Source organism: Diabrotica undecimpunctata, chromosome 4, assembly GCF_040954645.1.
Source record: "Diabrotica undecimpunctata isolate CICGRU chromosome 4, icDiaUnde3, whole genome shotgun sequence".
Classification (NCBI taxonomy): domain Eukaryota; kingdom Metazoa; phylum Arthropoda; class Insecta; order Coleoptera; family Chrysomelidae; genus Diabrotica; species Diabrotica undecimpunctata.
The window spans coordinates 45,561,591-45,574,602 of record NC_092806.1 but is presented as its reverse complement, the minus strand read 5'-3'; positions in this window follow the sequence as shown (position 1 = coordinate 45,574,602).

The window sequence follows — 13,012 nt, the reverse complement described above, 5'->3', positions numbered from 1 at the left end:
TTATGTTGTGTTATGTTGTAAATCTATCTTAACATTTTTGTAAACCTACCTTAACAATAGTGACATGTCAAATACACACATGTCCAAAAGTTTGCAATACGTGTACAAATAATATATCTACGCCTATGGTGGTTTTAAAATTGTTATTAATATTCATTCTAGAGCGTTTTTTAATGAAAATGATAAAAAATTTGAATCGTTTTTGTATTATTTTGATCACATTCTGATACACATACGCTGATTAGCGTATTTACACATTTTTTCAGTTTTTGTTAAAATTTGAATTGAGCCGTTTAAAAATGCCTAGAAACATGATATCTCGTTTTGACATACCCAGAGTAATTTCTTTGTTACAACAGGGCTTTAGTCAAAGTTATAAAAATACAAAAGAACATTGGGTGTCAGGGAAGACCTTAGAATTAGTAGAAAAAAAGAAGACTTAAGCTACAATATACCACAAAAACAGAAAACAATACTCGAGAATTAGCGGAGCTAAGCAGGAAAATTAACTGTATATGCATCAGAGATAAGAACAGTCATATAAATAATGCATGTCAAGAACTAGAGCAACATACAAACAGCTATGAAAGTCAGGAACTATTAAAAAACGTTAAATATTTGACCCGAGCGTTCAAACTACAACTCCAAGCCACTCAAAACCATGATGTAGAAGTAAAACGTAATGTAATGTACTTGCCTAGAATTATACAATCATACTTCAAAAGATGCATAAGTCTCAGAATTCAAAATACACGCAACCAAAGGGGCAGAACATCTCGAATGACCATAATGGTAGAATACGTATTAATCAAAAGCATGGAATTTTTCGAACTAGTCTCTCTAAATGACGGAATATCTATTAGAACCTTCCCAAGTGGGAATTATTCTACCGTTAATTTAAATATAACTTTAGCTCCCGTAAACCGTTACAACTTTACCCCTGGCAAGGCAACTTTCCTCAATTACTAAAAAATTTTTCATTCTAGTTAACATAGGAATTAAAACCCGTGTTTCACTGTTTTACTAGTTGCCTATTGACAAAGTCTTCACACGTGGAGCATCAACTTGCTTCCATTTAATTTCCATCGCTTTTTAACTAAAACATATTATTGTTTATCATTTTTTATTTGTTTTTTTTTATTTATAGCCATTCTTACTTATTTACAGTAATATCTTTGGGGTAAGGTTAATATAAGTAAATCATTAACTTTGCTCCAACTATAACTACGTTAGAGCTACTATTTTATACTTCATGATTTTATGAGATGGAACAAAGTTACCCCACTCCTTAGGTAACTTTGCTCGACGTTTTAGTAAAAAAAAATATGTCATAATTATTTTTAGATTAAAAAATACAATATACATTAATTACATTAGATATTTTCTTCATCACCTATATATAAAAAAAACATTAGTAGTAATTTTATACACTTCTCCTCGCAATTCCTTTAATAACCCTTTAAAGTAGATACAGTATATTAACAAATCTTATACCTAAACTGATTAGTTTTTACGATTTTCCCTTACTTTAGTAATTTTTGTATTAAAATAGAACTTAAAATTCACCCTTCTTCATTCCGCAAAAGTTTAGTTCTAGCAGCCGTATAGTTAACATCGTTTAATATAAGCTCTTGAATTTAAAAGTTTAATAGTTAAAAGTTGAACGGTTTTTACTGTAAACACAACAGCAAGTAGAAAAATTTTTAAAAACAAAAAAGATTTAAGAAAATTTTTAAACAAGAAATAGATACAATTTGCATTTATCTATCAAACCAAAACATTAATATTGCCTAAAGCTCTGGTTTCCTCGAATGCGGTATCGGCAAATTGCGATCGCAATATTGCGGCGAATGACGTCACAGAAAACTGTACCATGCACAATGATATCAGTGGTTTTCAAGGAAGCGTTGGAATATGACGGTGCCGGCGTATTGAATGCGGTAGCCAATGCGGTTACATTCTGTTAACGGTTTACTGCGATAGTAAAGTATGGCGATTTGTTTGTGTTTTTATATTGTAATAACTTTCAACTGATAAAATAGGTATACCTATATAAATCCGTAAACTAATTTTTCGAAACCAAATTCTGATTTATGCTTTAATCTGTGCCTTCTAACAATTGCAAGGCAACACAGACGTTGATAAAGATGTTATTAGAGACAAGGGAAATCTAAAATTGAATTCCACAACATATCTTCTCAACTAAGCAAAAATCCTTAGCGAATTGGTTTCTAGTACTCATAAAGAGTATACCGCCATAAAAGAAAAAAAAACAGTTAAGATTTGATTTCACGTAGAGTGCGTCTGTATATCCGCATTTCATTCTAAAAGGGATCATCAGAGGCGGCTATTCACATACGCTCTAAACGTGAAAATAAATCTTTCCTGTCTTGGGACAGGACCCATATTTATCTGTAGAATTAATTTTCTAAGATGAAATACGTGTTGGACATACAATGTTTAAGGAGAGATAAGTGGTCTTGCTGAACACTGTATTTAGTTTTCAGAATGTTTAAAGTTTCGTCTAAAAGAATGTTTAAGAGTGTGAAAGAGTGTGAAAGAGTGAAACGATATAGAAACTTACTAGAATGTCTGAAGGTGAGATAGTGTATTGTTTAAGTTCTATGAAATGAAAAGAATTTTTGACTAAGGATGAAGCATTTTCGGCTAGAGGTTGCCCAAGTACTTGGGCAATTGTTATGTAGGGCAGTTGCATACACTGACAATGAGACGTAAAGCAATATCGGGTTTGTGAATTTTGGATGGGCCATATATTCGAGGTGTTTTGGAAGACTCTTCACGAGGAATTAGAGATTGTTTTAGGTCAACAGGAAGGGAAGTTTTATTGATAATGGCTTTTTTTTGTTTTTTCCAGATAGGTTGTTTGATTATTAGGAATTGGTCTCTAGTCTGGAGTATTAATGAGATTTAAGAGTTTATTAATATAAGAAGAAGTGTTTTGATAACGGTAACATTGCCTTTATCGACATCCTAAATTCTTTTTTTGTCCAGCTACTTTTTTAGTTATGTTTGTTCTAATAAAGGACTGTGGTCTATTTCTCATGTCATACGTGTGTTCTAGTGGTAATAGTAACTGTTTAGTTTTATGTAGATTAGTCAACAAGGCAAGTACAAACAATTGTCTTATATCTAATACTTAAGCTTCAATAAATAGATGATCAGTATTTTGTCTCCTTAATTTCTATTTTAAATAATTTTTAATATTCTTCTTTGTATAATATTTAATTGCTTTAGATGCGTGTTTGTAATGCTACGCCAACTCCGAATTCCATACCGTAAATGTGACTCTACTAAGGAGAAATAAATAATATTTAGATGTTGTATATCTAATATACTTTGTAGATATCAAAATTTTAATTAAAATAAACATCAGGGCCGGCTTAAGCATACACGGTGCTGAGCTGCAAGACTAATCTGTGGTCCCCCTTTTGTCAGAAGATTATTATACGCTAAAATTAAAATTAATTAAGTATGTTTGCTTTCTTTAGTTACATATTAAAAAAAAAAACATGGTTTCAGTATTCAAAAAAGATCAATTTTATAACACTATGTATCAAAGTCAAATTTTCTAGCTTTTAAGTTGAAAACATTTTTAATACTTCTATGATATCTATTTTTACTTGCTTTTCTATATTTATTAAAGGCAGATTTGTTAATCTGTCTTGACCAAGTGTTAAGCGCAGATAAGTTTTGATCAATTTAAGTTTAGAAAAAGACCTTTCTCCTTTAGCTACTGCGACTGGAAGTGTTAGATATATCCTTAGACACGTAGAAAGATTTGGGAAAACGGAGAGTAAATTATTAGAATTTGTATAACTTAAAATATTGAGTGGAGATATGTCTTTATTTATAAAAAATATTGACGCATATATATTTTTTATATATTTTGGGCAAATTATATTATTACTGAGGAAACTAATTTTTGTTAACAAGATTGTGTTTTGTAAATGTAATTTGTAATTTCGGTGGTCTCTTCTACATCTTCGTGATGATGGCTGTGTCCTATTATCACATCCTGGGCTTGAGCAATTGCTGCATATGCTTGAGCAGTTTAAACGACTCTTTCTATACCCACAGTTATAAATCATTTATCTTTGCAAGTACGTTCTATGAGGGAGTAATTCCTCGGGAGTTGCAGCACGTACTGTTGTAATTGGTATCAGGTGTTCGTTAATCTTCTTTTAACCCCACTCGAGCGGATTCTTTTTCTCATTCAGCCACTGCTGTACCTGGTGGTAGGTTCTCAACGAATTCTGGCTGGAAGCTCCTGAAGTCACGAGTAGTGGAGCTAACTTGAGCAAAGAATGTATAGGTTGCTTTGCAATAGCCTTTAAGTAAGACTGACACCAAAAAAATCTAGATCTTCGATGTTCCTGGCACCAAACATCGCAAGAAGGAAATACTTTCCGGCGTCAGCTACTGCACAGGGGTCAGATTTGGAGTCGTTGAAGACTAGAAGTTTCCTACGAAGAGCGTCGTTGGCTTGAACTTTCCTATACGGTGTAATTTTTCCCTTCTTGTAGATAGCTGATATGTGTCACATCCTGTAAAGGCGAATATTGTAATGAGTACATCCTTCATATTCGCAATGCCTCCCTTACAATCAGCAATAGTGTAGACTTTTCTCTGCTTGTCTTTAGTACCACTATTTTTAATTTTTTCTCTAATGTTGCGCAAACAGTTAACAAAATTTGTAGGTCTGTATCATCACCAATAACACAAGATTTAATATCTCTCGTAGCTTCGTAGCTTTTTCGTAGCTGAATAATAAGTCAGCATGACCCGATGGTTGATCTGTACGAAGTGAAATAAAGCTCATTTTGTTGTTAACTTTAGCTAAAAATTCACTTTGGTTTATATTTACATGGATGGAGTCTTAGACTCTTACTTTAATGCTATAACATGCCCTGTATAGGTGTTCTTCATCTTGTGTATTTCCTTACTGGTATCCATCAAATACAAGAGACGTAGACGTAGAGTAATTATGTAGTTTCTGTATTGCTCGCAAATCTATTTGGAAATAGCTGGGCGTCACCAGACAACACAATCAAGGTGGTGACGTCCATCAATGATGTCTAATATTTTTTCCTGAATCTAGAGTACATGATGATTCTTTTGTGTCTAAAACCAAAATAGTAACCATTGAAGATTTACTTCCTTTTCTCATCAAGCCAGATTTGTTGAAAAAGATGGAAGATACGCACATAGTTTATATTGAAATATTTCTTTAAGTCTCTTATCATCCCTTACTGTGCACATTATCCGATGTAAGAGAGTGTTTGGGTTTGTATTACCGTACACACCGTGATGGTGTTAATTGTCATCGATCTGATTATAGAAGCTAGGGACTTAACAGCCAACTTTATTTTGATGTGTATTTCATTGAATGTTTTGTTTTCAATGTCTTTTAAAGACAGGATTCCGACTTTATCACAGATGCTTTATCACAATTCAGATTTTCATCTCCTATAACTCAAGATGTTGATATGCAAAAGAGTTTAGATATTTTAATGTTTTAATACTTGTTGTTAATAATTTTATTATATATATGTAGCATGGATTATATGTACACCCTCAGTAACTTTAAATAAAACTTTTCGTTTTAGAAGGAATATGCATAGAACCTTTTTTGTTTTAAATTTACTGTAGAAAAATTCTTATAGTACATTGTTCATGCTAAACGCAAAGCAGACGCTCAAAATTTTTACTAAACAATATATGGACTATATAGAATAATTCGGTGTTAGCAGAAAACTTTTATTTTTGGATGTCGGGGTTAGGCCTTTTTTGGACCAATCTCTTTTTAGGTTATAATAAAGGTTTTATTATTCTTTGTGTATACAATTCTCCAACTTTGGAAAAAATATTCATTAAATTCCTGTTATCTCAAAATGTTCTTAATAGATTGATTACTTTTAAAAAATATTTTTTTGATGTTTTTGGTTTTATTATGTTCACTATTATATTTACCTATTAACTATTTTTTACAGGTTTTTGGAACATTTTTATTATTTTTCATAATTTCTTGTCGATATTTAAATGATTACGGTATGTTACATAAGCTTCCTTTATCTCTATCTCTCTCTATCTCTCTCTCTCTCTCTCTCTCTATATATATATATATATATATATATATATATATATATATATATATATATATATATATATATATATATATATATATATATATCATCATTCATCAGGAATGAGGAAATACGAAACCGTACAGGAATTAGAGATACTCTTTCAGATAGAATACAAGGAAGGCAATTACAATAGTATGGTCACGTGATGAGAATGGAGGAGGAGCGGTGGCCAAAGAAAGCCTTAATGTATGTTCCGCCAGAAAGAAGGAAAAGGGGAAGACCACCAAATTCCTGGAGAAGAGAAATTACCAAAACAATGCAATCTAGAGGCTTAGAAGAGGGAGATTGGAGAGATAGGAAAAGATGGAGGCTGAAATACGGACCCCCGTTATATGATGATGATATATATATATATATATATATATATATATATATATATATATATATATATATATATATCGCATTCTTACTCTCCCATGATGCTCTCGATAGCATCATGATAGAGCGGGATCAAACAATACGAATAAGTATAAAAATAAATCAACATTTTGTTATGCATTTTTTTGAAACATTTTTGTTAGATGTTCATAAAAAGTCGTACTGCCATATTTCATTAGGTTCACGGATTTTTTTCTCGCTACTGCATATTTTCGTTTTTGGACCATTTGCAGGCGTTTATTCACTCTTTTAATATAATAATAAAAAAACAAAAATGAAGTAGACCTCCTACAATATACATCGCTCCATTCCCAAAATATAGAGAAATTAAGGAAAACCTAGACACACGATAAGCACATCGTAATTATTCACTCTTAATATCCGTATGTCATATAATCAGCAAGTGCTTTTATCTATAGCGTTAAGTTTTGTTTTTTTTACATATTGAAAAAGATTTAATTGTAAATTTCATTGGAAAAATATTAAAATGATTGCTAATACGAACGGCCATCCTAAATGCATTAAATTCTTAACAAATTGCATCAACTTGGGTTCGTTACTTTATATTTTCAATAACATTGAAAGCTCTCCCTTTTAGTTAGAAGCTTTACAAATGTGTGGGAGTAGTTTGCGTCATGAAGAATATAATTTTTTTTTTAAATAAGATTTTTAGTTGTGCATTTCAATTATTAATGTAGGCTAGACAGTAACTAGACATAATTTAATTAATATCATGACGCAAACATTTTAAAAATATTCTATCACTTGTGGGATAGCCGACCCTGGAAAATAATTAATATTAACCCTGAATGTGCTATGTTGTGGTTTTTTGTAATAAATGTTTATAAACATTTAGAAATAATCTACTATAAATAGAACGAACGATAAATTAAGTAAAAATGTTCTATTGCGAAATAATATTATTACACAACGAGGATATTTGATTATCTTAATCACTGAATAATAATAATGAATTTGTGGAAAATACATCCAAATATAAAAGTTTATTAATTAAGAAGATCAACACAATTTAAAAATACTTTAAAAATTATTTAATAAGCGATTAAACCACAATTGAATGTAATGAGAATTACATTTAACATTACATTAAAATTAGACCAATAAGCAGTTATATAGAAGACTTTTCGGTTAGAGGCATGGTTACGAGGGGATATCCACAGGGAGGGGTGGTATCACCACTCCTCTGGAACATAGTTCTAGACAGATAGTTGGTTGACCAACTCAGCAGTAACAGGTTGTACACAATAGCCTATTCAGACAACATAGCTGATCTGCAGAGCTGTAAGCTTGAGAACACATTATGAGAGATATTAAAAGTTACTCTCTGACTAATAGAAACATGGTGTGAGGAACGTTTACTATCTATAAAACCTAAAAAGACAGAGATGGTCCTCTTTACTAGAAAAAGAAAGATCTCAGTCTTAATACCCCCAAGGATTCCTAACTGTAGTCTAAACTTTTCTGAAGAGGTGAATGGAACTCCCACTTGGACGATAGAGCTAAAAGAGCTTCTGAGCAGTGTCAATAAACAGTGAACGAGTGACATGAAAACAACACCAACTGTTACAATAAAGTTGCTCATTGGCATCACTGCTCTAGACGTATATGTCAAAGAGGTGGCGCTGGTAACAACAGGAGGGCTTGCGTATTGCATATACTCCAATGACTCCAAAGTGGAATAAGGCTGAGTGCGTGATACACTCCAAATACCTGAACCTAAGTATAAAGTGGGTTATGTACAAAAATGCCAGCGTAGTTTAGACAGAACTGGTATCTCCTTAACAGCAAAAGAGATAACCCGAAAAAGTATAGCTGGAAAAACCATAATAATCTGCACGGACAGCAGACAAGCGTACTAACCTTAAATAGACCACGTGTCACATCAAGGTTAGCAATGGAGTTGAGTCACTAATTCAAGGTTCTGATGGTAAAAGCATCATCCTGAAGTGAGTTAAAGGACACAATGGGAATAAAGGCAATCACATTGCTAACCAACCAACTAGGAAGGCGGCAGGCCTAAGACTCTTAGGACCTGGTAGTACAATATTTTAGAAATTGTCAAACGTCAGTCCCACATGCAAGCCCTGAAAAGATGGGAAGAAGGCTAAGGATGTAGACCTGCCAGGGTCATCATCACCATTAACATCATCATCATCTAGCCTCAAAAGTCCACTGCTGAACATAGACCTCTTTCTTGCATTGTCAACCCCGTCTATCTTGCCCACTCTCATGCTGCATGTATATAGATGTAAAACTGCCAGGGTAACACTAAGGAACGTTGAAAAGTCAGCATCAAAGAAGTACTTGGGCATGACCAGGAAAAACCTGCGCTTGACAATTGGCTTTTTAAGTTGTCATTGCCAATTAAGGCAATAGGGCTAGTAGACTTACCTCTAGTCAGGAAGTGTGAACGAAAAGATGAAACTGTCGAGCATGTCCTATGTGAATGTCTAAAGCTGTCATCAAAACGAGAGTAAGCGTTTGGCGAGTGCTGACTACACTATCCCATATAAAGCAGATGTCCCCTGGCGACTTCCTGGACACCCTCCTGGAAATGGCAGGATGGACAATGAGCTGACAAGAGCTCCCTGGGAGGATACATAATGGATCAATTGCCTAAGTGTTGTGGGACTTGACTCGCCCTCTCTACTTTACTATCTATAGATACAAAAACAGATTCTTTGACGTCTGTGTTTACAATACGGAAACCGACTTCAAAAAATCTTATAAAAATTATTAATTGCTTATCCTGTAAATGTTTACAAATTGTAGGCTGTAAATGTTTTTGGGCTTATGTAATGAGGATGATGTGTTTTTAACCTGGCATGAACTTATTAAAGTTAAATTGATATCAGGTTGAATGCTCGAATAAATGAACTTTGATCAAATAAATGGCAGATATCGAGCACAGTTTAATAATTAAATCTTGCCCAAGTACTTTCGCTTCCTTGAGCATCTTCAGGGGCATTTCGCAACAATCAAAGAATGTCATAAACATAAAATTGTACATTACACTACACTACACAAGGACAAACAGTTTAAAATTTTAAAAAGAGGTGAAGCTACATTGTGGTTGGCATCAGGAGAGAGAAAATCAGAAAAATAATAGATGACAAGGATATTCGTGTCATTAAAAATTTGTACTGGAATCAAACTGATATCGTAACAATTGGAGATAACTACACCGATGAAATCTCCATACAACGAGAAGTCGGACAAGGTTGCATTTTGTCGCTAACATTGTTCAATGTTTACTCGGACCAGTTATTTAAAAAGGCACTTGAGAGATAACTATATGGAATAAAAATCAACGGGGAACTACTTAATGTGATTAGAGATGCAGACGATACAGTAATTCTGTCAGATAATATTGAAGATCTCCAAATTCTGCTTGATCGTATTCACGAGGTAGGAGAGGAAATGAGCATTAAAATAAACTCAAACAAAACCAAATTTTTAGTGTTTAGTCGTGACCCACAAAGACTAAACTGGCTTGGTCACCTAGAAAGAATGCCAGATAATCGAGCTGTAAAAGTAGTCCAGAGATGGAAGCCCCAAGGAAACAGAACAAGAGGAAGGCCCCGTAAAAGATGGATAGACGACGTAGAGAGGGATCTTAAAACCATGAACATCAGGCAGTGGCGAAGGAAAGTATCCGACAGGGCAGAATGGAAGAACATTGTTAAGCAGGCCAAGACTCACAAAGGGTTGTAGCGCCATTAGAAGAAGAAGAAGAAGTCGTGACCCACATCCCGATGCAAAGCTTTAATTAAACGGAGTCCAAGTTGAGAAAGTTTACAAAATGACATATTTGGGAACTGTGATAACGAACCAACCAGATCCAGACATAGAAATAAAACGTAGAATAGCAATGACTAAAACTACTTTTATGAAAATAAAGTCATTTCTTTGCAATAATCATCTCAGTTTAAAACTAAGACAAAGAATGGTTAAACGCTATGTTTGGTCTGCACTTTTGTATAGTGCAGAAGTGTGGATGCTAAAAGTATTGATCATGAACAAAATTGAAGCATTGAAAATGGGGGTTCATAGACGAATGCGGAAAATACCTTGGACAGCAAGGAAAACTAATGAAGAAGTACTAAGAAGCGTCAAGAAAGATAGAGAACTGCTAAAGACTGTTAAATATCGAAACATGTCTTACCTGGGACATATAGTAAGGGGAAGTCGATATAAAATATTACAACTGATCTTTAAAGCCAAAATAGAGGGCCGTAGAGGTGTAGGAAGAAAACAAGTTTCTTGGTTAAAAAACATTCGTGAATAAACTCAGATATCAAATGCAGAACAATTATTCCATATTGCAGAAGATCGAGAAGCCTTCGCAATGGTGATCGCCAACGTCGGATAATTCTGATATGGCAAGCAAAGAAGAAGAAGCGTCGCTTCCCTTGTAATATTAGTTTTTGTTAACGGAGCAAATAAATCTAAACGACTGAATCTTTCAAATTAACAAATTTGCCATATTTTTAGTTTCGGTGCCTCTGCTATTATCAGAATACCTGCCAACGTTTAGTCGATAGCGAAAAAGAAACAACCTGCATAATATCAAAGAACTTCTAATTTTTAAAGAAGCTTTTGCAACGTTAATAATTACTAAATCTAAGCTGTGGGATGCACAAGGCACGTAAAAGGCTCTAGGGTTTAATTCAAGAACCGTTTTTTGTGTAAACCGTTATTCCGACACTTTATATTCGCACTGTTTTCGTAGCCCTATCCTCTTAAATCCCCTAAACAAATGTAAGTCTCCAAAAAATCTAATCAAATATTAGTTAAACCTTGTCCTGTCGAATCTGATATTAAAACGAATCCTAAGAAATGATCTCTAAGTTCAATTTGCTTTGATTTATTATGTAATAAAACAAACCTTACTAGAACATTAAATTGGTCTTCATGACTTACCTCAGGAGTCATATCTAAAATAATAAAAAAATGTTTGAAAGTTTCTAACAGAGATATAATTATTTCATGATATATTTTCTCTCCTAAGAGGGAAATTAGTTGGTTTTGAATATGAAAACCTAAATAATCAGGCATATTTGATTTAGTCCTTTTAACCTTAGAATACGGGACCGTTTTTGTCAAACGTAAATACGGGACTATCGGAAATTTTACTACTCCATAGAAAAAAACTTATATTTTTTTATTTTGAATTTTTTATTCATTATATGGGAAAAAATTAAGATTCTCAGTATAAAAACAAAAGAATAAAATTATGAAGCACACATATTTGGTTATTTTTAGAAAAATAGAGTACAAATCCCTCCTGTGTTCTCTGCAAATTGGCTTAGTGCACTCCTTGCAATAGTTGATGGTCATACGCCGTTTTTGCATAATTTTGTAAGACAAAGGTTTAACTCAATGATATATTGATATCTAAAGATAGGTATAAATAACGTAAAAGTTTATGTTGGTCATATTTATCATTCCATAAAACACGCATAATGGCCATCTTCGTGTTTTTCTGCTGGAACTCATATAAGAACACATTTGGTCGAAGGTATCTAAACCTGCTTTGATTTCATTATAGTTATAAATTATGGATGACTTGCTGATTTCTCCTACGATTTCTGCTCCCTCAAGCATTATTAAAAGTAACAAAACTACTGTATTTTGGAGCTTGAACGGTAGTCTCTGCATTTGTATGTTGCAGAATTATATCAAATATATTGTTATTTGAAATAATTATAATTAAATATATCTAAACTACGTTTTACCTCTTCTTCAGACTGAACTGGACTGTTATGTTCCCCTCGGATAAGGCGAACCGGATAAACAAACGAATTAATTTCTGCAACAATCTCGCTGTTCGAGCCAGAGGATTCGTTTTCCAAATTGTCCGTTCCCTAGTCACTACCACTATCTTCAAATGGGTCTAGATCACTCTCCTCTTCGTTCATAATACATGCCAATTCCTCCTCCAGTTCTTTTGCGGACAAAAACTTTGGCATTTGACATCCTAATAAGAAAATATAAATGTATTATATAGTATATAATGTAATGAGAATGAAAAAATAATTTACCTTAATTTTTTGTTACTAGAGCACCCTATTACAATTGGAAATTGTAACAACCATTTGCTATACTATCAAGCAGGGTACTCAATTGGGAAAATCCTTAAAATAAACGAGAGTAGGCGAAAAAGTCCGATGTTTTAAGAGCGTCGTAAAATTTACGAATGGCCCGTATTTTAGCGTTAATTTAATTAATGTCATCGAATATCGGTTCCTCCAACTTATAATCGAGGGTAAAATTGAAGGCAAGAGAGGAATGGGACGCAAGAAAATGTCCTGGCTCCGAAACATAAGGCAATGGACAGGGATTAACGACATACAATCTCTGATACATATTGCAAGAAATAGAGAATTAATGGAAAATGTGATCGCTAACATCCATTAGTGGATTTGCATCTAAAGAAGAAGAAG